Source organism: Hemicordylus capensis, chromosome 2 (assembly GCF_027244095.1).
Source record: "Hemicordylus capensis ecotype Gifberg chromosome 2, rHemCap1.1.pri, whole genome shotgun sequence".
Lineage (NCBI taxonomy): Eukaryota > Metazoa > Chordata > Lepidosauria > Squamata > Cordylidae > Hemicordylus > Hemicordylus capensis.
The window spans coordinates 9,184,059-9,210,000 of NC_069658.1; positions in this window are offsets into that span (position 1 = coordinate 9,184,059).

The window sequence follows — 25,942 nt, forward strand, 5'->3', positions numbered from 1 at the left end:
GGACCTGGGATGACTGGATTATATTATCAATGTTGTTGCTGTTGTTATAGATATCGTCACAGAATATAGGCTGTTCCCAGTAAAGTTGTTTTTTGTAGTTGGCTGATGGTGATTTCTGTGGCCCCTATGGTGTTGAGGTGCTCTTCAAGGTCTTTTGGAACTGCACCCAGGGCGTCAATTACTACTGGGATTATTTTGGTCTTCTTCTGCCACAGCCTTTCAATTTCGATTTGTAGATCTTTGTATTTTGTTATTTTTTCTGTTTCTTCTTCTTCTATTCTGCTATCACCTGGTATTGCTATGTCGATTATTTTGACTTGTTTTTCTTTCTTTTTGACTAATCTGGTGTATTGTGTGGCAGATGTTTATCTTTTTCAATTTTGTGGTCCAGACGGACCTCTCCTGATGATCTTAATGGGAGGTGGGGTTCATGATGAAGAAGACGTTCTCTTAAATACTCAGAGTCCAAGCCATTTAGGTGGTGGGCATTTTTGTGATTGAGAGGCTTGGTTGCCATATAATGAATATATCTGAAGATATATCACCTCACTGTCATAATTGTGAGCTGCACAGACAAGGTGGGGGCGGTGAGTGACACACTGGGTGGTACTTCTGGGCCTACTTTTGATGCTTGTACTCGCATGCAGCATCTTTGGAATAACATCTGAAGAAGGTTCAAGACACAATCCAGAATGGAGATGGCATGCTAGAAACATTTAGCTGCATAGAGAGAGAGCCAAAGAAATCAGGCAGTCTTGTTTTTCCATGGTTGAGCAGGTATAGCACTCACTCCTAGTGACTTTCTTGGAACCATAACCGAATGGACCATATGTTCATTCTTATGGAGAATGGAAATTCACTTAGGGTCAGACCAGACATCACAAAGAACCATGGTTTATTTTAACTAAGGCTTATTTAACAAGCCTGGATTATTACCACAGACAATCCCTAGATCTTGGTTTGTTTCACCCCCTCTGGGTATGGCCCCTTCTGCTTGTCTCCCATGACCTAGGCTGGTCCCTGTCTATGTGAGTACCCTGAAAGGATGGAGCTACTGAAACCCAGGTTAGATCATGAATGCAGGTACAGATGTCAGGAACGGCCATGATTAAGACAAACCAAACAACTTCAAACATGGGGTTCACGTGGTAGCGGAGAGTGGAAATAAATAAACCATGATTGAGTGGCATGGATTCAGACATGCAAAGTAACCACAGTTAATTTAAATAAGCCATGGTTTCATGTGATATCTGAACCAGCTGGGTTGCAAGACAGTCTAATGACATCATTGCACTGGTGTGAGCATGCTGCCACTTCCTGCGAGAACAGACACCAGCACAGTGATGTCATTTATGTTGGGAATTCTCCCTGGTAAGATATACCCTTCTATCACAGCAGAGTGCACTGCGGCACAACACAGTGGAGTCTGCCTAGGCATGCGTGTATGCTGAGAGTAAAAAAAAATTGGAGCCAGTTCATAGTTTCCAATCAATATAAGGAGTCTTTATTAGAGAACTCCATTCTAGATAGTAAAGTGGAGAGATAGGATCTCTAATCTAGCTAGCTAGCTGGATGCAGAGGGTGTATGCTGAGAGTAAAAGAAACTTGGAGCCAGTTCATAGTTTCCAATCAATATAAGGAGTCTTTATTAGAGAACTCCATTCTAGATAGTAAAGTGGAGAGATAGAATCTCTAATCTAGCTAGCTAGCTGGATGCAGAGGGATGCCGTCTGCATCTCTGCACACATGGTGCAGGGAGAGAGGAGCATGTTGGTTGCAAGGGAGAAGAAAAGGGAAGAGGAAGAGGAAGTGGCAGGAAGGAAGGAAGGAAGGGAAGGAAGGAAGGAAGTCCCTGAGAGTAGCAATCTACATATCAAAGAGATAGAGCAGTAGAGAAGGGATGACCAATGTCTTGACCCCTCTCGCCCTCTGACTCACGAGTCTATCCCCCTCTGTCATTGAGACATGAGACAGTGCAGAGTCCTTTAGATGCATCCTAACTCAGCAAAGGGAGACAAGTCAGTGGTGGGTGGGCTCTGCATAGGGAGGCACCGGCAAGTGGCCCCATGACCATTGGGGGGTGGGAAGGGAGGATGTGACAGGCCGCCCCCAGGCATTGGTGGCCCACATGCAGCTGCAACATCTGCCCTTATAGCTACATGCCTGGGTGAAGTAAAGCTTTGAGGGGGCAAGAGGTTCAGTCTGGTGTGTTCTGCTTCATCACCACTTCACCCTGTACCAGGGGGGTGCTTGACTTTGAGACAAAGGGGGTCAAAGTGGGCCCAATGCAGATGGGCTCCTGCAGCTCTTCACAGCCCTAGGGTCTATGGGCACACTGCACACCTTTGGGATTCCTGCAATGCACGAGGTGTCCCTCTGTACACTAGGGGTGTGCATGAACCATGATTCGTGCACAGGTTTGGTGCCAAACTGGTTCAGACAAGGTCTGAACTGGTTTGGCGCCACCAGGGTGGGGGCGAGCAGCATTCTTTCAAAAGGAGAGCAGGTCCGTATCTGCTCTCCACAGCCCCATGCAGCTTCCTACTGCAATGGTCCTCCTCCCAAGAACCCATCAGCACACATATGGCACTCTCCAAAATATTCTCTCCTATTCAAATAATGCAGGAGAATGTGCTTTTGCAAATCCAGTGTGAACAGGCATTGCTGTCTGCTTAAGCCCTGAAAAAGAGAAGACTCCTGCCAGAGACTGTTCTTAACAAACAAACATCCATCCATCCATCCATTCATTTTTGGAGGCAGGTCCATGCTGATCTCCTACCTGCAGGCATGAAAGGGGTCATGGCCAGCCCTTTGCTTCCAGCAGAGAGGTGATATAACCTCTTTGAAGCAGAGATATGCCAGGAGAAAATGCCAGAAAATAACAAGAAGATGCCAGAGATGTGTTGCTAGGGCTCACCAGAGCATCCCCAAGTCTCTTCCGTCACCATCAAGGATCACTTCACATCAGTTTCCTGTGACTCACACCTTGCTTCCAGACCTTTGCTGTCAGCAGAGGCCTGGGAGCGCTTTGCGAAAGGCAGCTTCCCATTATCGGCTCCCCTGAATCCGACGCGGAATTGGCTCGACCTCCGTCAGCCTGATGTAACAGGAAGGAAAGGCAGCAGCTGGGTTAGCTACCCAGTCTCGCTTTGAGTACAGATGCTTGTTTGCAGGCCTGCCAGGCTCCAAGGAGGTTTGGAGGAATTCATTTTGCTAATGGTACCTTTGAGTATTGCATTTATGAATTGCCTCTCCACTAAAAAAAATGTGCCAAAGGGATGTGCAGTAAAAACACTGGCTAGCATACAGAGCCTAACAGCACTTTCCCACTAATCACACCAGGGGAGGGGCAATTCCTGATGGCTTCCCCTTCCCCAGGAAACCCAGAAATATGTCCCTGAGGGCTGCAGTAGTTTTGCAGCACAGACATACTTTTGGGTGGCACCGAGGGCTTCCTGGGGAAGGGGAGATCACCAAGAATTGCCCAGAAACAGCTGGCATCCTGTTTCGCACAGTGGCCCACCAGAGTGCAGAGAGGACTTTCATCCCCATGGTGCCTTCAGCATCAGCAATGCTCAAATCACTCACTTTGACTCTGTTTCTGGCCCAGTTCAGAAGGAATACAGAGCTGTGGATCCAATGGACCCATGATACCGCGCCCCTCCCCCCATTCTCCCGTCTGCATTTGGATGTTGGGGAGAGGGGCCTCTCTGCAGTCAGGAAACTGCAGAGAGGTGGAGGAGCTGGCTGTGTGGGCTTCCTTCTTTCCTGAAGGACAGCCCACACAGCTAATAGCATCAAGAGTGAGAGAAGAGCTTCCTTTCTCTATTCTGGCTTGGGGGGAGGCTAACAGCAGTGCCATTTTCAAGCAAACCACTGCTACAGGCAAACTGGAGATTGGAGCAATGAAACTAAAGATAACTGAAGGTGACAAATGGAGTCAGGGGAGGGAAACCTCCAGTCCATTTTCCCCTTTCACTGTAGTTCCCCGGGTTCAGGGGTTCAGTTAGAAAAACCAGAGGTGAAGGGACCTCCACTTTCATATTTTATCTGAACCCAACTTCTGTCTCTTTCAAATTGCAAGCTGCTGTTCACACACACACACACACACACACACACACACCCCTCCTCACAAAAGAAGGAGTTACCTTTCTCAAGCTCAGATCACATTCAAGCCCACCTCTTTATTGCACATGCTGCTCTTTGGGCATTAAAGTAGTCATGCTGCTCATGCTGCTACTCTGTGTAGACAACTAGCAATGGAACCAGTACCCAATGGAAGATCTACTCATCTGTTTGCAAGATGAGAACACCTTGAATGGTGCTTGAGAGCCTGGGAGAAGAGTAGAGCTGTGGTGTCATGTGCATCTGGTGAGTCATCCTGAACAAGAGACTGGCCAGGGGTCGACATGCACCAGCTGAAGTTTTGGAATTATTCTCAAAAGCAGTCCCTATGGAGCAGATTGTGGTGGCCTAGCTTTGTGAGGAAACAAACTACAAGACCTTGGTAATTCTTAGCAGACCTTTAGTGTGCTATGAACTACAAAATATTAAGGGGCTTGCTGTCAAGTTGGGTTGGTGGGGAAATCCAGTTTGAAAATCCATGGTGAAATGGTTATCCAAGGAGTTCCCCACAAGCCCAGTTGATGTTCAGTGATTGAGCCATGGATGATGGTGATGGTTAGAGATGTGTGAACTGGTTCTAATTAGAACCCTTTCACACTCAAGCCAGCTCGGTTCGCGCATGCACATGGAAATGGTCGCTGTGTGCTCTCAGAGGGACAAAACGGCCCCAAAACAGGAGACTGGGGAAAGGGCAGCTGGGGGGGGGGGGAAATGTTGGAGACCTCCTCCCATGGCCACCGCAGCACCCCTCCACCACAAGGCCACCACTGCCCTTATCAGGTAGTAAGTCATTTTAAAAAAACCTGAAAATTGAACACACCCTCATTCTCGAACCGGGCCTGAATTGGTTCTGATTCAAACCCAACCAGGCCCCTGTTCAAGGGGAGCCAAAACTAACATGCCCAGTCCAGTTCAAATCCAGTCCGGATTCGTACCGAACTGGGCAAACCAGCATTGTGCAGATCCCGAGTCGTGGTGCAGAGCTGGAATAAAGCTCAGGGAGGGCAGTACCAAGGTTTGGTCTCCATGTGCAGTAGCTCGAGGGGGGAATGACGTGGATAGAACAGGCTGTACAAGTTTACATTAGAGTCCGGGACCTTGAATTCTTCCCCACATCATTAACTTCTTGCAAATAGCAAATGAGCACAGCAGAGCAAAATTCTAGCCCCGATCTTTTCCTGCTGTGCAGACTTTCTATTTCCAAGCAGGTTTTAAAAATCTCTCATATAAGGGAGCCTCCAGTCCGGTGACTCCCCCAACTCTGGTTTCAAGTGATGCAGTCCATCCCACCACCTCCTCATTTGACCATCTCGTACTGCTGCATGTGTCAACCCAGCCAAAGCTGGGTCCCCATCTGGAGTGTTCTGAAACCAAAACATGGACAGAAAGGGACTGGACTGAATGTGTCAGAGGACAGAGAGCTAGGATGTGGTTGAATAGCATCTTGAGGGAGCAGAGGGAAGAGGGAGTCAGTAGAGAATGGAAGGATGGGGCACGTGATTGAAGAGGAAGAGCCAGCTCCCACAGAGGCTCGGATTCCAAGGGTGCTTCTTTGTGGAGTTCAGGCTTTACAGGTGCTTGAGGGACTGCATCTCTGGAGCCCTCTCAGCGTCTGACCCAGTGTCAGGGCTCAGGGCTGGTACTGCCTCTTAGTGGTCAGACTCAAGAGCAGGGCTGCTCAACTTCAGTCCCCTCCTGCAGATGTTGGCCTTCAACTCCCATAATCCCTGGCTCTTGGCCACTATGGCTGGGGGTTATGGGTGTTGCAGTCCAAAACCACAACTAAGGCTAGAAGGAAAGCTAGCAGGAACAAGATCAAGAGGAAGGAGGAAGGAGGGATGACCTGGAAAAATGGCTAGAATTGGAGACGATACCATCCATGATTCTAGGGACCATGATCTATGGTTTTTGCTGGCCACCAACCCCTCATCAGAGAAGGCACATGAAGAGAGAGAGAGAGAGAGAGAGAGAGAGAGAGAGAGAGAGAGAGAGAGAGAGAGAGAGAGAGTCCAAAAACAGCTGGGTGGGGGTCTATGTTGAACAGGCCTGCTCTAGAGTCACCTGGGGTCATGATAGTTTGGCTAAAATTACCCCTTCCCCATTGTGTTCACAAAATGTATTTCAGTGCATGCGACATAATCTGGATGTCAACCTGTGGACCTACATTTAGTTATACCTTTAGTTATATCAGCTCTATCTGGCTATTGCAGTTTTGTTGTGGCGGCAGCCATTTTTTACCCATAATGCCCTGCAACATATATTCTGGGGCAAATGGGCCATTAAAATAACTGCTGCATGGTGAAGCTACTGCCAGAAAGAAAGATTGCACCCGGACAACAAAGACACGGGACAATAATATGGATTCAAATAGGGCCACAACTTTATTAATAATAACAAAACAGAGAGGATTAGTGCTCCACCCCACACAGTGTGGTTCTGAAGCACTCGCTGCTTATTTGCGAGCCAGCCAGAATCACCTAGGGTGATACACCTCCTCTCCAGGTAGATTCAGTCCATCCGCTGCCCATCATAGTCACCTAATGTGCAAGCACCTGCCATAGTCAGGTCCACCCCCAAGCTATAAAGTGTTAGAGGGTGTTGCTTCCTTTGGCAGGTTGAAGAAAGCCACAACCCTCCCTGAGCTGTAAAGCATCTAGGGACCTGCAATGACCGCTCCTTAAGCCAAACCCGTGCCTTAAAAAGTGCTCACCAGAAGCCAAATATCTAAGAAACCTCACTGTGCCTGCCGTTGTGAGCAATGGAAACACCTACTACTAACTAAGGCATATAGTGTGAGGTAGGCAAAAAAGACCCTTGAAAAAGACAATCTATCAGAGCCCCCAAAATCCCTACCGGCCCCCCGAATGGGATGACCAGCAAGAACCCACACAATAGCCAGGGATGGGAGGGAGGGGTTACTCATCAACTCCAGACTGAGTTTGGGATGGGCCGAGAACCGCAACGACAGCTTGCGCCCCACCCCCAACAGTCCTCTAGCCAATGGCGTGCATCTTAGAAGGTCAGGGCAAAGAGCCCGACCTCGAGATAAGCTAGGGGGAGCGGCCAACTCACTGGCTGACATGCTGTGCAGCATCTCACAGTTGTTGTGAGCATGGCAGGCTTGTAAAGATGTGTGGATGCATTTGTGCAGGTGTGGTCTTGCTCATGACTGTGGGACGCTGCACAGTATGTCGACCACTTTCTTTTATGTTTTCTAAAAGCGTTTATTTAAAAAAAGGAAAGTGAAAGAAAATAGAAACAAAACCAACAATATCTGAGTGGAATATGAAATAAAATTCAATGGTGTGTGGGGGGGGGAGTAAAAACAGAAACAAAAGAATCCCAGAAGCAGCTCTACTCTTGACTGCAACTTAATTTTCTATACTTATACATTCATTCTGTGTATCTGACATGTCAATTACCATGTATATTTCCATATGCAGTGGCTGCTGCTATTAGTTTTTCTTCTACTATACCTTTCTTGTGCCTGGTGATGAATAAGTGTTGATAATCCCCCAAATGAGTTGGGTTTTTTTGCTCAGAAAGTCTCAAAACTCTTTTTGTTCTTGAGGCTTCTGCACAATTAAGTCCGTCACAGCACTCCTAAGGAAGCTCACTAAACACTTCTTATCATGGAATGATTGTAGCAACTAATATATTCAGGCACAATAAATCCATCCGAGCAAAGAATAAGTTGGAACAATGCTAGGATAAAAAACGAGAGGAAATTCTTTGTTGCAAGGGGGGTCATCTTCCATATTGCGGCTGACATTTTATCTGTTGGGGTGTTTCAGCTCTGCTATCGCCCCTTTGCCACTGATCAATCATAAGCCACAAGGGAAAGTGGAGTTACTAGTCTCCCTACAATACATTCATTTTTTTTTTCCAGGTGGTGCTGAGCTTCTGTTTTTTATATCGCCCATTCATATCCATCAAAGACAAAAGAAAATGAGCCCACTACCTTATTTTAATGTTTTCGTTTATCTTGGAGTTTAATCGTCGTAAAAAACCGTATGTTTTAAAATGTCCTATGGGGCTTACAGTCCCATAAAGTCTTGTAAGGAAGTGACATACAATAATGAAACCGCCTTGACAAAGTACAGCAAAATGAGATTTTTTTTATTGTAATCATCAAATAGTTTGCCCCAAGGTATTGATTGAATTATACATAATCCTGACGCAGGGCCATAAAAAAGATGACAGCCAACTGCTTCAGTGTAAACAAGGGAGATTAGTCTTAAAGAACGAAAACCTTAATTTCAGCAGCAACATGTAGAACAGAGGTGTGGGGCAGAGGGGAGCGGTGAGTGAGAAATGTAGCTCGCAGCTCAACGAGGAAATTAATTACTGGATGCATGTTGTTCTTACTGGGGGTTTGAAATAGCTGTGAGGCTGTGAATGGAAAGATGAACCACACAGAAATAGAGATATCTAGCAACTTAATGGGATCCACACAGTAATTTCGCTCTGGTGCTTTTATTGTGATGCATTCTACCCGTTTTGGAATGTGCTTAATCAGGGCTGCCATTTGGAGGCACTTCCTACAGTACCACAGAAGCATGGGCGTGCCTTCCTTGTGCTTTCTTTCCACCAGAGAGGGCAGCAAATTTTCAAAAAAAGTGAAACTCATGGCAAATTTCAAGGTTCCTCCCAGGGATAAACACCTGAAAATGTGAAAATGTCAACTGCCCTGAGCCTTTTTTGGAAGGGTGGGATAGAAAGAAAGAAAGAAAGAAAGAAAGAAAGAAAGAAAGAAAGAAAGAAAGAAAGAAAGAAAGAAAGAAAGAAAGAAAGAAAGATCAAGGGAAGCCAAAGAAGTTTCTGTAAGACAAGTGAACTGTCCCAGGGTGTTTCTGCACATCCTACAGCCTTCTGGTACTATTTTGACCAGGGAATCATGAAGCTGGGATGAACAATGTGGTTCCTTTCTATGGCAATATCAAACTTCCCGGGAGCTGGGTGGTGTTTTAGGTCCAAGTCAAGGTGGTGCTCTCTTGACCTTTATGGCCCTCCAGTGGGAGCATCAGTTCAGGGGCTCAGGGGCTCAGCTACAATTGAACAAGTTGGACTTTGTTCTGCTGTGATGCTTTTAATGGGTTCTTTGTGGACAAAATCTCCTGTATTCAGGCTGACCTGGACTCCACTGGTTCTGCAGAGTCTATTAAGGTGGTGTCCAGCAATCCCTCTTGCAGTATTAGATTGTATCCGTTTCAATCTGTGATGCCTGATGACATGGACAAGCTGCTTGGGGCAGTGCGGCCTACCACTTGTTCTCTGGATACTTGCCCGACTTGGCTGCTTTTATCTAGCAGGGAGATTGTTGGGGATGGCTTAGTTAATATCATTAACTCATCGCTGAGGGAGGGTAGGATGCCTCCTTGTTTGAAGGAGGCAATTTTTAGACCACTTCTTAAGAAGCCTTCCCTAGATCCCTCAGAGATGGACAGTTATAGGCCAATCTCCAATCTCCCATGGTTGGGTGAGGTGATTGAGAGAGTGGTGGCTAACCAGCTCCAGGCGGTATTGGAGGAAACTGATTATCTAGACCCATTTCAGACTGGCTTTAGAGCTGGCTATGGGGTTGAGTCAGCCTTGGTCAGCCTGATGGATGACCTTTACCAGGGAATCGACAGAGGGAGTGTGACTCTGTTGGTTCTTTTTGATCTCTCAGAGGTGTTCGATACCACCGACCATGGTATCCTTCTGGATCGCCTGGGGGAATTGGGGATAGGAGGCACTGCTTTGCAGTGGTTCCGCTCCTATCTCTCAGGCAGATTCCAGATGGTGGAGCTTGGTGACAGTTCCTCTTTAAAATGGGAGCTATTATATGGAGTCCCTCAGGGCTCCATTTTGTCACCAATGCTTTTTAATATTTACATGAAACGGCTGGGTGAGGTCATCAGGAGATTTAGGGCAGGGTGTTATCAGTATGCTGATGACACCAAAATCTATTTCTCCTTATCATCATTTTCATCATCAGGAAATGGCATTGAATCCCTAAATGCCTGCCTACAGGCAGTAATGGGCTGGATGAGGGAGAACAAATTGAAGCTGAATCCGAGCAAGACGGAGGTGCTCATTGTGGCGGGTTGGAATTTAAGGGATGAGTTAGATCTTCCTGTGCTGGATGGGGTTACACTCCCCCAGAAGGAACAGGTACACAGCTTGGGAGTGCTCTTGGATCCAGACCTCACCATGGTATCTCAGGTGGAGGCTATGGCCAGGAGCGCTTTCTATCAGCTTCGGCTGATTTGACAGCTGTGTCCATTCCTTGAGATGAACAATCTCAAAACAGCGGTGCATCAGCTGGTAACCTCCAGGCTCGACTACTGCAATGTGCTCTACGTGGGGCTGCCTTTGTACGTAGTTTGGAAACTTCAGTTAGTCCAAAATGCCACAGCCAGATTGGTCTCTGGGGTAAGCCGGAGAGACCATATTATGACTGTCTTAAAACTGTTGCACTGGCTGCCAATATGTTTCCAGGCAAAATACAAAGTGCTGATTATTACCTTTAAAACTCTGAACGGCTTGGGTCCGGGTTACCTGAGAGAGCGCCTTCTTCTGTATGATCCCCATCGCTCATTGAGGTCATCTGGAGAGGTCCGTCTCCAGATGCCACCGGTACGTCTGGTGGCAACTCAGAACAGGGCCTTTTCTGTAGCTGCTCCTGGTCTATGGAATGCACTCCTGGCAGATATCTGCAGTTTAGGCTCGCTGTCGGCCTTTAAGAGAGCCCTAAAAACCTATTTATTTGGCCTAGCCTTCCAAGGCTTGTAAAGTGGTGTTGTTTTAAAATGCATTTTAATTGGTTTTAAACAGTTTTAATCATTTTGAATTGTTTTTATCTTGTTTTTAGCATTGTTTTAATTGTGGGGTTTATGTTTTTAAAAGTTGCTGTACACCGCCCAGAGCCTCTGGATGGAGCGGTTTATAAATGAAACAAACAAACAAACAAACAAAATAACAAGTGTGGGGGGATATCCCTGGCCCCACAAGGAGGAGGACCCCACTGGCTGGGTGACAGCTTGCTCTTTGCTCTCTCCCCTCACGCCTCTCTGAAGATGAAGCGAGACTTTTAATTCCACCTTGCTAGGTCCCTGCAAGCGCTCCTCCTTTCCTGCAGTAACTGCCAGCTGCCATTTTCTTTCTTGGAGCGATGCTTTCCCAGTGCATCCTGGGAAAGAAAATCGTGACTGCCAGCTGCTGGAGAAGTGAGCAGAAGTGCTGCCGCCGTCACTATCCATGGAGATTGTCCTGTTTTCACACACCACGAGAATATGCAGTGCCCTGCCATTGTCCAGCAAGAATAAACAACTGAAAAGCTGCCCCCCCTAGTGGATACTTCTGTGAGTCCACCATGAATGTATCAAAGTTTCTTCCCCCTGAAAAGCTCTCAGAATGTCAATCAATCAACCAATCAACCAATCAATCTTTATTCCGGACAGAGAACAGCATAAAGTACATTTTAAAACCTAAGTAGCAATCGATTTTATACTCTAAGATTATCACAAGATGATTTAAAATATTCAACAAGAAATATTAAAAAATGCTAAAGCACATTACTAACATAAAATGATTTAAAATATAAAAAATAGGCTCGTGACTGCACTAAAAATCTAGCTATGGCTCTCATAAGAGACATAGCTGACTCTGGGCTACATTCTGATTTAACTACGGCTGCAATAAGAAGATCACCTTAAGTGGTGCAGCGGGGAAGTGCTTTGCTTAATAGCAGGTGCAGAGCCAGCCGAGCAGCAGCCTGGGTCCAGCCCCACCCGGCGGCCCCTCTGACAACGTCCCGTGTGAGTGACTTCACACATACAGGGCGTGCCCCGAGAGAAATCCCCTCCCCACCCAGGAGTGAGCACTTTTCAGCGTTTGCTGCCTGAAAGCAACTGTGAATAGATGAATAGATGAACTGGAGAACAGATGCTTTCAGGCAGCAAGCACTGCCTGAAATGACAGGGAATGTCTCGCTCGGTCTCTTCGGAGCTCGAGGCCATGGCCCCTATGCGTGTGGCCTCGAGCTCCAAAGAGCCCGAGCGAGCCCTTCCCTGTCATTTCAGGCAGTGTTGAAAAGGATGGGCAAGCGCTCAGCTTGGCGATCTTAGTAGCCCAGGCGTGGGCGGGTGGAAGGGCTCATTTGGGGCTCTTCCGGAGCCTGAGCCGCGCCCCACTGGGGGCTTCAGCAGCCCCTGCCATTGGCAACCTGGGTTCTTGGAACCCGTTCGCACAATGGTGGCTATGCCCCTGACTAACAAGCAGAAGGTTGCCGGTTCGAATTCCCGCTGAAAGGGCTCATTTGGGGCTCTTCCGGAGCCTGAGCCACGCCCCACTGGGGGCTTCAGCAGCCCCTGCCATTGGCAACTTGGGTTCTTGGAACTCGTTTGCACAATGGTGGCTATGCCCCTGACTAACAAGCAGAAGGTTGCCGGTTCGAATTCCCGCTGGTACTTAATCGAGCAGCAGCGATACAGGAAGATGCTGAAAGGCATCATATCATACTGCATGGGAGGAGGCAATGGTAAACCCCTCCTGTATTCTACCAAAGAAAATCACAGTGCTCTGTGGGCGCTAGGCGTCGACACCGACTCAACGGCACACTTACTTTACCTTTGCAATAAGAAGCATAGGAATAGACCATGTAGCTGTACCCTAGATCGTGTTGCATGCTTATAAAGTAAGAAAGGCTTTAAAAGATTTAGAACGTATAAAATCATGACAGTCATCATTTAAAATAATAAGAGCTAATATGTGTTAAAAGGATATCATAAAATATACACAAAAATATAAGCCAGTAAAAGAGTAGCCAGGAAGTTGCGGGTCTATAGGTTGTTGGGTTGCTGCACTATGGCAGTAGCCATGGCTGTCCTGTAGTTCATAGAGGTGGGCTCTGGGCACGCATGATGATCATCCACTGGATATTAATCGCTGCTGCACAGAACCTGGTGACACTGTAGGTGGCAGCAGGGTTGCTACCGGAGAGCAGCAAAGGGGTGTAAAACTGGTCCGTTCACCCAGGATAGCCATGTGAATGCCACGGATGATTTTTTCAACCAGCACCATGTAAAGCGGCCATCTCATAAAACTGCTTGCAGATTTCGGTTTAAAAGGAATACAGGGTGAAAACCAATTTGCGTACAGCTACTTTTGAGGTGTTTGGCATAAAAGAAGTCGCTGGAAATAAATTAATACATATGAACCAACCCCATAGTCACTATTAATTCCAACAGTCATCAGCTGTACCCACTCTCCGCTCCATAACCCCCATTCTAATTGCATCCAGTATGTGACAATTTCCTTTTTAATATGCTCAGATGGCTGTCCCTGGAAACACAGAGTGTTGTAAAGCTAGTAGTTAGTGGTTGATCCCACTGGGGTTCCACAAAGCATCTTACCTTATGCATGAGTCTCTCCAGGCTGAAATTCTCCTGCATGCTGAAATAACAGCACTTAAATATTCATCTGGGGATTTTAGATAAACACTTTTCCCTCCTTCACCTTTCCGATCCCTGTTATTTATGCCTCCTTTCTCAATGTGCTGCTTTCCATCAGAGATAAAAATCAAGCCTCAAGGAACGTAATCCAGAAAAGTGTAATTCTAAAAGAACTGTTTGTTGGGCTAAACCGCAGGTACCTCTAACCTAGTATTGGCTGGCATACTGTGCAAAGATCAATGCATGTTGCAACACAATGGGCACAGAGTTGTGCAAGTGAGCTCTGGAGCAAACACAGGAACTGTGCAAATGCACATGGCCATATCATCACACAACTGCATTTGCACAATTTTTGCATTTGCATGCATGTTGTGTTACAATCAGCGGTGCTGTAACCCCTGGACCTTGGGGACCCAGCCCAGTCCTCCAGGGTCCAGGGGGGCCTCCAAATGGCCAGGGCCGGGGGCCTCCAGCAGCTACCACTGCTGCCTGGGGAGGGGGGAGAGGGGAGAAGGACTGTTCCACTCCCCCCCACACGCACACACAGCCACCCCTTGGCTGCGGTAAGAATTTTTTTTTAAAGCAAAGGTTTGGTTGGGCGGGCCCCCCAAAGGAGATTTTTTTTGGGGGGGTTGTGTGCGGGGGGGTCATCATGCATGGGGGGTGCCTCTTGGCTGGGTGGTCTGGGCACCCAAATTACCTAGATGCACCCTTGGTTACAATGCACAAGGAACTTTTGTACAGTATGCCAGCTATTAGGCTGGTTCACATGACCATTAAAATCAGGGTAGGAGGTGGGCTACCCAGATTTGCATGATCATCAGGACTCATGAATTTCCCTTGAGCCCAGATTTCTCTCAGCAGGGCTACCCAGCTTGTTTTGTTTCTTTGTTTTTATTAGGGTAGAGAGCCTTCTACCCTGATCGTTCTATCGACCTGCCTGCTGCTCCTACCTGGGCTTACCAGCATGCACACTGCCCACATCTTCAGGGCAACCATAGACACCTGGGCCCAGAGCGGTTGTCAGCAACAGAAGTGCTAGCCTCCAAAGCACACTCGATGCTCCTGAAGCTGAAGAGCTTCGGCAGGGCTGCATCCATCCCCTGCTCTTTTGTAGCCAATGGGAGGGCAGCTGCTAATGAAATGCGGCTTTTGCAGTTTGCTGGCAGGGCAAAGCATGCTGGGAGGCATTCAGAGCCTTGGAGGACCTTCCATGGAGGGCTGGGCTTGGAGCTAACAACTGGCTGGATTCGCAGAGCCCAGCTGAGGTGGTGCTTGAGTGCTACTGACGGGGTAGCAGCTGGTCTCTGCAGGCTGGAATGAAGACAATGGACCATCCCCGGTTTTTGGACCCTAGCATCTGATGAAACCTCTGTAGCTCTCTCTTTAGATATCTCTTCTCTGATGAATGTTCTTTTACCTCAAGCAGGCTCCCTTTGCAGGGATGGAGGTTAATAAATGTAATTTTCTCCCATCAAATCAGGTCCCAAAGGAATATGCATTTGCTGCTTTGGGTGCCTGCTGTCCAGGGCATGCTAGCAGAACACCCCTTTCCACCGTGCTCAGGCATTGACATATGGAGTTCTGCCAGGTTTCCACCCAAAACGGTATTTAAACTTTCAACCTTCAAGCTCAGACTTCAGGCTGCTGCGCTCATTTAATTTCCTTCTCTAATTTGTAACCAATGCTTGATTTACTAAATGCCAAGATGGATGAGAAGAGCCCCAGGTAACTACTGACCTTCTTATTACAGGAATAAGATAACTTTACTAGATTTAGCATTCAAAGATCTATAAAGATTCGATTGGAAAGACTTTTTTTGCAGGCCAAGCAGTGAAATTAAAGCATCTTGCCTGAGCTGGTTGCAGGTTGATTGTTTGATGTAAGTAGCAACACGGTCGCCTTTAGGGTGAATGATACAATATGCGACTGCTGATCTCTGCACCCACCTATTGTCAGGATTTAAAATACTTTTGCTTGTATGATCCCACTGCTGCTAATCCTGCCATGGGCCTCAAACAGGAGAGTACTCTATCCATAAGCACTGTTGATTAGGGGGTTCCTTTCTAAGTGCAAAGGAGAAAAGGACCCCTGTGCCTTTAATAAGTGTGCAGAAGAAGGGCTTTTGATTTGAGAAGCTTGTCATTAGTTGAAATTAGGGTCATAGACACAGGGAGTGTGGGTCACCCGGAGGTATCCCAGACCCTGAATTTTCAGCTATCATTAAAAGAAGAGTCATTCTCTAGCCTAGGAGTTCCCAACCTGTGGTCCTCCAGATGTAGTTCATCATCAGATGTTGCTGAACTACAACTCCCATCACACCTAGCCACAATTTATTGTGGCTGAGGATGATGGGAGTTGTAGTTCTGCTATGAAGGGAGGACTCACATAACACTAGAACCAGGTGTCATCCTATGAAATTGATTGCCGGGAAATTTAGGACCAGCAAATGGAAGTATTTTTTCACACAACACATAATCAACTAGTGGAATTCTCAGCCATAAGATGTGGTGACAGCCAACAACTTGGATGGCTTTAAGAGGGGTTTGGATAACTTCATGGAGGAGAGGTCTATCAACGGCTACTAGTCAGAGGGCTATAGGCCACCTCCAGCCTCCAAGGCAGGATGCCTCTGAGTACCAGTTGCAGGGGAGTAACAGCAGGAGAGAGGACATGCCCTCAACTCCTGCCTGTAGGCTTCCAGAGGCATCTGGTGGGCCACTATGTGAAACAAGATGCTGGACTAGGTGGGGCCTTTTGGGGCCTGGTCCAGCAGGGCTGTGCTTATGTTCTTCTGACTCCCTTCTGGGATCAGAAGCTGGAAGGAGTGTTCGAGACAATTACAGACACAGCAAAAGTCCAACAGCAAAATTTTATAAGGAAAATCGAAAACTAGAGGTAAGTGGGCATTCCCACATGACAGGTGTACACACGAGTCAACCCGCATGCCAAAACATTGATTTTCTAAAGTTGAACAATTCTCGCTAATAAAAAACCTTAGCTGCTAAGAAAAACCCTAACTGCTAATAAACCTAGGTAAACTCATGTGTATGACTAATCGTTGGACTCTCTGATGTTAGCCAGTGGAGTTTAGATTCTCTAGTGAGAATGAACATTGAGGTGGGAGAAACAGGACCTGAAAATGTGCCTGAGACTCCTGGGGGAAGAGACGACGATTGTCGGATGGGAAGATAGTCTGGGGTGATTATCCAGCACTCGAGGAAGGGCTTAGACCATGTTCCTAGGTAGAGCTATGCATATGAAGGCAGGCAGAGGATCCTCAGGTTTGCTTCACTGTAACCAAGGGGGTTATTAGAGTAGCAGACATGAAACAAGCAGTCCAGGAAATCTCAACACACCCTTGGTCTCACGCCAGCTTGCCCTTCTCATGAGAGGGCTAATCTGCCAGAGCAAGCAGAAGCACCATGTGCTTCAGCTTTCATTTGATTGTATTCTCATGAGGTAGCCTTTTTGACTATAGTGGGGGCTGCTGATGTGGGGCTTCTGTAACCTCTGGTTAGCAATAGCTCATGTTCCATACCTTCCACTTTCTACTCAACCCTTCTAGATTGCCAAGGGGTCCTGGCCGCTTCAGGTGTCCAAGTGGCTTTGGGCAGGCAGATTAGGGAAGACAGGGGATGAATCCAATGTTTGGAGGCTGATCATGCCCAGTCAGGCTGGACGTTGCAAAAGATGCACATCAGACTCTGCGGGGAACTCTGGAGAAGAACACCTATGGGTTAGAGTGGTCCATGGCTAGCCAGGTGACTGTGATCAGCAAAAACCGAACATGGGGATGTGTTGTGGGAAGACCAGGCTCTTAGAAGGGGTGCTTACATTTTTGGTTCATGGCAGTTGCCAGGACCGGGTTTGGATAACTTCATGGAGGACAGGTCTGTCAATGGCTACTAGTCTGGTGGCTATAGGCCAACTTCAGCCTAAGAGGCAAGATTTGTCTGAATACCAGTTGCAGAGGAGCAATAGCAAGAGAGATGGCATGCCCTTACCTCTTGAATGTGGGTTTCCCAGAGGTATCTGGTGGGCCACTGTGTGTAACAGGATGCTCGACTAGATAGTCCTTTGGCCTGATCCAGCAGGGCTGCTCTTATGGTCTTATGTTAGTAGGCACCTTCAGCAGCATGGGCCGACTGAAATGCATGTGTAAGACTGAAGACTGAAAAAGTTATTCCTTGCTGAAAGCAAGTCCCAATGCATTTTGAGGCTAAGACTTCTTCCTCAGGGGACTACAAGTTGTAAAAATACAAGAATTAAAATATGGAAAGGTCAGAAGCCTAAGAAAAATACATGAGCATGATTAACTATATGTGCATACAGATCAGTATATGTGTACACTGTACACAGGTGGACATACTGTGCAATGTTCCATGTGTGCTTTAACAGAATGTGTGCACAGTATGTTGCACAAGAGCACTTGCACAAATGCTAGAATTGTGCTAAAGCACTTGTGTGATGGACAACAGATAATTCCACCAGTTGTCCACGGTGCATTTGTGCCACAAACTACATTTGTGCAAGAGCGCGCTCGCGCAAATGTGTGCACAGTCCAATAAATACACATGGAACACTGCGCAGAATGTCAGTCACAGATTTTATGTGCATTGAACATAACTTGAGAATAGGGTTCTGCTGAAAGCCTTATCCAACAGATGAGTTAGTTCTGTGCATAAATGAGGGAATTTGGGAAATATGTTATTGATGTCACTTTTTATTTTTTCCACTCTTAACGCTCATTTGGTATGTCACTGCTAAAAGATACAATTTAATGTTGCATGGGGAGAATAGGATAAAGTGATCATGAAGGGTAAAAAAAATTACAGTAATTAACAAAAAACTGAAGAGAAAAATCCCCTTGGTGAATGCCCATTTTTTGCTGTGCTATAAGAAAAGATCTAAAATCACAGTGGTAGATCGGTTTACTCCTCTCTCGACATTTAATCACAATAAATTACATTTGGGGTGTACAATTTGCAACTTTCCAACTTTTCCCAGCAGGTAATAAGCAGAGCTCTGGGTAGCCGAATGATGCTTAACTGCAAGAGAACATCAACACCCCTCCCCCCACTTGCTATGTATGAATAATGCATTCCAACACTGACTTCCATTTGGAGAAATTATTTCCACTACCTCGCACAGTATCAAGAGATCTAATACAGAGGAGTCTGTGTGCTTGGTGGGCATGAATGGCAATGCCACTAAAATGGGCCCCATAAATAATGCGGTGGCCCAGTCTATGTTTCTGTAGGCCAACTGGTGCAGCCTCCCAGGCCTTCACATGCATGGGGACTATCCATAAACTAAGCCTGCCATTAAAGAAGGGAGGCAGTTGCAAAGTTGTAGCAAACAACAGACTGGGTATTATTAAAGACCAAGTTGGACAAAAGGGATGAAGGGATTAAAAGATCTTTGAAAGGGTGGTATTCTTTATGGACACCCCTCAAAAAAGACCAAGAGAAGTGATGGAGAGATGAACAAAAAATAAAATATTCCCATACAAGACTATTTTTTTTTTTACTTTTTAAATTTATTGTTAAATGCATATAACGCCTTTCATTAAAACAATCCCAAGGCGGTTTACAGCAAAATTTGAAAACAAGATTGTAAAAATGGCACAATTAAAATATGAAGCTAAAAATATAAAACAAATCTGATTAAGAAATTTAAAACACAAGCACAAAAACAGTACAAAATACAAAGAGCAGCAGCAGAGACAATCATATAAAAGCCTGGGTAAAAAGCCAAGATTTAACATGCTAAAAGCTGAGATGGAGACCGAGGAGCGAAAAGCCACCGGGAGAGCATTCCAGAGTCTGAGGGCAGCAACAGAGAAGGCCCTGTCCCGAGTGCACGACAGCTGGGCCTCCCTCATTGTCGGCACCCAGAGCAGAGCCCCCTCAGATGACCTCGTCAAGCGGGCAGCAACCCTTGGGAGCAGGCGGTCCCTCAGGTGCCCCGCGCCCAAACCGTTAAAGGCTTTAAAGGTCAAAACCAGCACCTTGAATTGGACCCGGAAACAAACTGGTAGCCAGTGCAGCTCTTTCAAGATGGGTGTGATGTGCTCCCATCGGGCAGCTCCAGATAAAATCCTAGCTGCCACATTTTGCACTAGCTGCAGTTTCTGGATATTCTTCAAGAGCAGCCCCACTCTGACATCCATGCACTTGTTTTAGGCTCTCTCATGCACACTGCTAGGCTCATGCATACCCATGATCAGCTCTATGAACAGGAAGTACATGCTTATTCCAGTGGTAACCCATTTAAATAACTACTATACCAATTTGGAAAATAAAAATAAGAATTTATCTGGGTGCAGGATACAGTTTAACTGTGTGTGGGGTGGGTGGGAATCAAACAAACCCAATATGTTTGAGATAGGGACTGACATCTGAATGCTGTGTGCACACTCTTACAAAAGCACATGCACAGCACTAGCCTCCCCACTTCCAAAACATGGTGTTCTTGTGCAACAGAGAAATGAGGTGCAAAATGCATCCCCAAGAATCGCACAGCCCTCTGGAATATGTTTCTGCAAGTCAAATAGCACTTCTGGAGAAAGGGGAGATTGAAGAGAATTGTTGCACTTTTTCACAAGAATGCCCCAGCTTCAGAAGTGAAGAGGCTATTTCTGTATGTGAGCTTTCATTCAGAACACATGCACAGTGTTCAGAACACATGCACAGTAAGGATGTCAGTGGTAGAATCCAAGGGAAAGTAAGTGTTGCTGTATGAAAGTTGAGTTGCTGAAAGAAATAAATGAGTTATTGTTGGAAGAAAGAGTTGTTGCAAGGCAGTGCAGTGGAATCAGGAATATTAACAGTTTAATGAAATAGATATTATATACAAAGAGGCAAGTGCAGACTGCTTTTCAATGCTCTCGCTGCTGGCTGTTTATTAGCACTGCCTTTTCTCCAGGACTGGAATACAAGTAGTAACTAATGCCCCATTCAAAAGCTGGCCTGAATCCAGGAATGGGTTAACCAAAAACACAACATCAGTCAGATTCTCTTCGTCAGGGGATAAGACAGAAGTAACTTTGGAATAGCATTCCCAAAGGAGCTCAGCCTTTCCTCAGGACCATTTCTGGCATCCTGGTTAACTCGCGAGGTAGCTAAATTCTGAACGGGGATTTGAAAACAGCCCATCTTCCAAGGGAGGCCACAGATATTTTGAAGCATCTAAGGGAGAGGGAGAAAGACTGTTGGACTGTAAGGTATTCAGTTGTCTAGGAACTACTTGCTTTTTTTTTTTAGCATGTGATGGAGCTTATTGATTAAGCGAGGGTATATATCTACACATTACTTTAAATGTGTCATTTGAGTCATCTATGCTTGCTTTTTTAATGGAAATAACACACGATCTTGCCTTGAAATGTGTTTGAGGCACACTGAATGGTGAACTACCAAAGAGTACTAGAGGGACAGGGTTCCTAGAGAGGCTGTTAGCAGTCTAGAGCTCCCAGAGAGGAGGGGAAAGTGAAATATGGCTGTTGGAGCCAAGCAGGAGTGATTGGCTTCCAGCTGAATTGCAGAAGCGAGAGAGAAAGAGAGAAAGAGAAGAGAGAGAGAGAGAGACGTAGTGGTAGGGACAGGCAACTGATCTCTCTGAGCAGGCTGGGTGGTGGGGAGCCAACCCATCCCTGCTGGGTGGTGGGGAGCCAACCCATCCCTACCCTTCTGTCCTTTTAGTGCTGTACCTGGCTGGCTGCACTGTGAGAACTGCAAGGCAGTTCTTAATATTGCACATGCATGCAGGTAAGGTAAAGGAGGGCTAGAGAGAGTCCTTTTGAGGTAGCTTAGAACAGCAGCTTTCCAGAGGCACTCCAGAGCAGAGAGGACAGCCAGGACTTCAGCGATGCATGGCTCTGATGCCCACATTTGGTCCAAGGAAATAAATTCTTGACTCCATTGTCTTGCTCCGATTACAGGCTCACAGATTTAATATTGCTCCATAGATAGCGAACAAGCCGCCACCAAGCTGAATGAGCCAGAAAAAGCGAATTCTGCAGAACCCCACCAGTGTGAGTTTAAAAATAGAAAGGATGCTAGCACTCACACACTGAGAGAGAGAGAGAGAGAACACCCATGGCTACTTGTGCAGTGAAAAGAAAAGCAGCATGGGAAGGACAGAATTGGGAGAAAGATGGAATGTTGGTCTGGGTCAAGAAGACGGTGTGGTTTGTGGAATTTCTTGCAACTCAATTCTTCTCTGCCTGACCTGGTTCAGGGGTCCTCTGCTTACACCCGCATCAGCCTTTACTTTCCAGTGGGACTATAAAGGCCTGAAAAGGTCTACTGGGCTGGGTGCCATTCATGGGTGCTTTCATTATTGATTTGCTAGTCTGAAGAAAGGGCTTCCGACCTGTGGCTAGAATGGGTATCACTTGGTGAATTCAATTATGCCGACTCCCCACTTAGATCAGACTTCTGTATTTAATCAAACATCACTGGATACTTTGTAGAGATGCTGCTAAGATAGCCAGAGGCTGTGTTATTGTTCTTGTGACTCATCAGGATGCCTTCTAGAAGGAAACCCCAGAAACTCTGTTCCCTGTAGAGTGTTGTGTATATTTGGGGGAAATGCATCAAAATGCTGATTAGCTAGGTTCATGACTCATACCTTTCTGCCAGCAGAAATATGTCACAATCAAGGAGGCCTTTTACAGGCATGGCTGTTCTTTGTCTTCTAGGTTGCCAACTTTCTGTCTGTGCAGGAGCATTGGACCAGCCATAAACCCACAAGCAGGGGCATTTCCTTACCATTCAAATCTTCTTGCTCAATCATGAATCTCACTGGGTGACTGGTAGTCAGCTAAACTACACATTAGCTGTAGTTTTGTGCTTAATTTTTTATAGGAAACACACCCACGGGAGGCTGGAACCTTGATTGGAGGACCAGTTCAATGGCAGGGGAGTGGGGGGGACAGGCGGGTTATCTCTTTTCCTCCTATCCTTTGCCCACTCAAAGTCACACTCCTCAGCTGCTTTTGCCCTTGTGGGGAAAATGATGCAGGTGTTGGAAGTGAAGGACTCTGCGCTGTCTAATGTCTCAGTAACAGAGGGGGACAGATTAGTGAGTCGGAGGGGTCAAGACATTGGTCATCCCTTCTCTACTGTTTTGACACTATCCCTTTGATATGTAGATTGCTACTCTCAGGGACTTCCTTCCTTCCTGATGCTTCCTCTTTCCCTTTCTTCTCCCTTGCAACACACACGCTCCTCTCTCCCTGCACCATGTGTGTAGAGATGCAGAAACCATCCCTCTGCATCCAGCTAGCTGGCGAGATTAGAGATCCTATCTCTCCACTTTCCTATCTAGAATGGAGTTCACCAATAAAGACTCCTCATATTGATTGGAAACTATGAACTGGCTCCAAGTTTCTTTTACTCTCAGCATACACGCATGCCTAGGCAGACTCCACTGTGTTGTGCCTCTGTGCACTCTGCTGTAATAGAAGGGTATTTCTTACCAGAGAGAATTCCCAACAGCAGGTTCCCACATCTTTTCCCCCATGGGGAGAAAAGCAGCTTGCACTAAAAAAATGACTGTTGAGCCAAGGGTTAAGCATCCCCTTTCCCACCCCAAGACCTCTGCTCAAGATTTAAGACTCCTGCAGATGTTTTTTCCCCTTTTAAAATAACTGAGAAAAAGAATCACCCTAACACATAGTTTGGCCCTAACTCTCAGCCTTCTATATACCTTTCAGGGTCACTGGGAAGTACTCCCCGCATATGCTGATTTAAAATGCATGCATGTAGGACAAGATACCAAATTCTTCACTCTTTATTTTTGCACTTCCACATGATTCCTTTTAGTGAGCAACAGACAAATAATTGCCCAATATCTTTGTAAAAGTTCAGAAGCAAACACCAAAGAGATAATTCAGGCTGCCATATATCTTTCACCGGCGCGGGAATCAGCAGGGACAATTGGCTGTGAATATTATATGAAGCTGCTGGGAAATCCAGCTGTTGAGCAATACAGCCTGGATCCGGACAGTCAGGCAGCATGAGGAAGGCCATTAATAACCATGTTCGGTTCAAATATGGAGAGGTTTATCTTCTCCCCTGTTAAAATACAACCTGGCAGTGATAGTGCTCTCATTTCTGAAGGAGATTAGCTGTGCTTTTTCCAAGCGGCCTCTTTAAACCTGGGCTTTCAGACAGCTTAGATACAAAATGCAGTCATGATGCTCAAATGTGGCACATACAACCCAATCAGACAGTTTATTGACTGATACAACATTTCTACTTGGATACCAACTTAACCCTAGGAGACCGGGAGGCTGGTTGTGCTTATTGATTATCAGTAGAAAAGCCCTCTGCACATGTACAGCGATACACAACTGACCAGTGGTGCAGCTAGGGGAGAGGGGGCCTGTGTTCCCCATCCCCAGGTGGTGCATGTGGCCCCCACTCTGACCACCCACTGCTGCTGCCGCCGCTGCCACCACTACAACTGCCAGAAGCAAGAAGGGTTGGCAAGTGGCAGGGCGGTGGAGGAGGAGGTGGCAGATGGATGGATGGTGGCCAGGTAGGCAGTAGGAAGAGGAGGAGGAATGGCTGGCCGAAGGGGGAGGTGAGTGAGACAGCCCTCGGGGCAATGCGGCTTGGGTTCCAAGGACACCCTTGAAACACTGGCAGCTGCACCCTTGCATCTGATTGATTTCTTGATGTGCTCTAGAACTTCAAATCAGGTTCTCAGGCTATGCAGCTACCCATATTTAGCATAAGAGGGGAAGAGGCATGGCTGTTTTCAGTAAGCTAGCAGCCATGTCAGCTACAAGCACTCCTTGACTTAGGACATTCCAAGTCAAGTCTATCTCCAGTTACGGCCATTCCTTGACTTAAAATACTTTGGCACTTAAGATAGGTGTAAATTGCCACCTTATTTCAACTTCACAGCTGTGACCCAACTTTTCAACACTCAACACAGAAAAGGAGGTTAGGCTAGATGGCTGCTGATGCATGAGCTAGAGGAGGAGGAGGAGGAGGTCACAGTGGTGGCTCAGGTTAGCTTTATCATTGAGTCTGGTAGTCTGGCAGCTGCTGTGGCTGTAGCTGAGACAAGACTGTGGCAGGACTGGTGGACTTGCCTATTCAAGATGCTCTCCCTTCCGCCACAACTGCTGCTTCCATGCCAATACAATATCAATCAGTTTGTTTCTGTCCACATGTGCATGTTGACACTCTCGAAGAACTGTAAGTGGTTAGTGAGACTGGACTTACCTTTGCAGAAGCCATAATTCTTCACCATCAGCAAGGCTTATTCTTCTATATGTGTTAAAAATTGTCTTTAATTGTGTTTCCCACCAATTTTAGCTGCGCATCCTGAAAATTCTTGGGTTCTCCCTGGATCCCCCTTTTTAAAAAATGGCATTACTTTCCAATCTCCTGGCACAGAGCCCAATTTTAGGGATGGCTCTGGCTCTCTCTCTCTCTCTATATATATATATGGTTAGAAGATCAGAAATGTCACATTTGAGTTATTTGAGGGTTCTTGAGTATATGCTACACAGAACTCATGATTTGTTAGTTTTTAATTTGGCAGTATACCCTAGAATAGGGATGGGGAACCTTGGCACTCCAGCTGTTTTTGAACTACAACTCCCACCATCCCCAGCTGGGGATGGTGGGAGTTGTAGTTCAAAAACAGCTGGAGTGCCAAGGTTCCCCATCCCTGCCCTAGAACATCTTTTGTAGATAGGACTTCAAAATCACAGCAATGTGGCTTCTTTTGCTCTCACTGATATCTCCATATAATTAAATCTGATTGTCTCTGTGACATCATCATGTTCACTATGTTATCCCTGATTGGTTGGGATCACGTAGTGAAGGAGAATGAAGAAGCCCTTATTAAAGTTAAAAATGGTACTGAAGTAGCATCAGATTAGAAGAATGATGGTTACAAAGAACAGCCCCCCCCCCAAGACATGAAAAGGTAGAAGGTATGGATGTTTTTGAGATATGTTTTTCATCTATCAAGACCACATTTTTACCTAAACAGGTTTCAGGGTGAAGATTCAGTGCAGTTTGGGTTACAGCACTTCCAGAAAGAAATTTCCTCCTGGTCTTCAATGGGTTCCCCCCTCCTTCTGGGTTGATAGCTTCTTTCTGTGAGCAGTTTAATAAATAAATCACCAGTAATAAGTAAACAAGATGAGACACATTATGCACAGAAGAAAAAAGCGTGAGAGCCAAGTGGATTTATGGTGCAGTCAGAGTTACAAGATGCTCTACCTAGCCCCAACAACAAGGGAACCCGGTTGCAATAATTCACAGAATGTGGTGTGGAGTTTTATAGAGGTACAGTTTATTATATACTATATTTTATTGGAAGGTGGGGAAGTATCTCTCTGCATTATG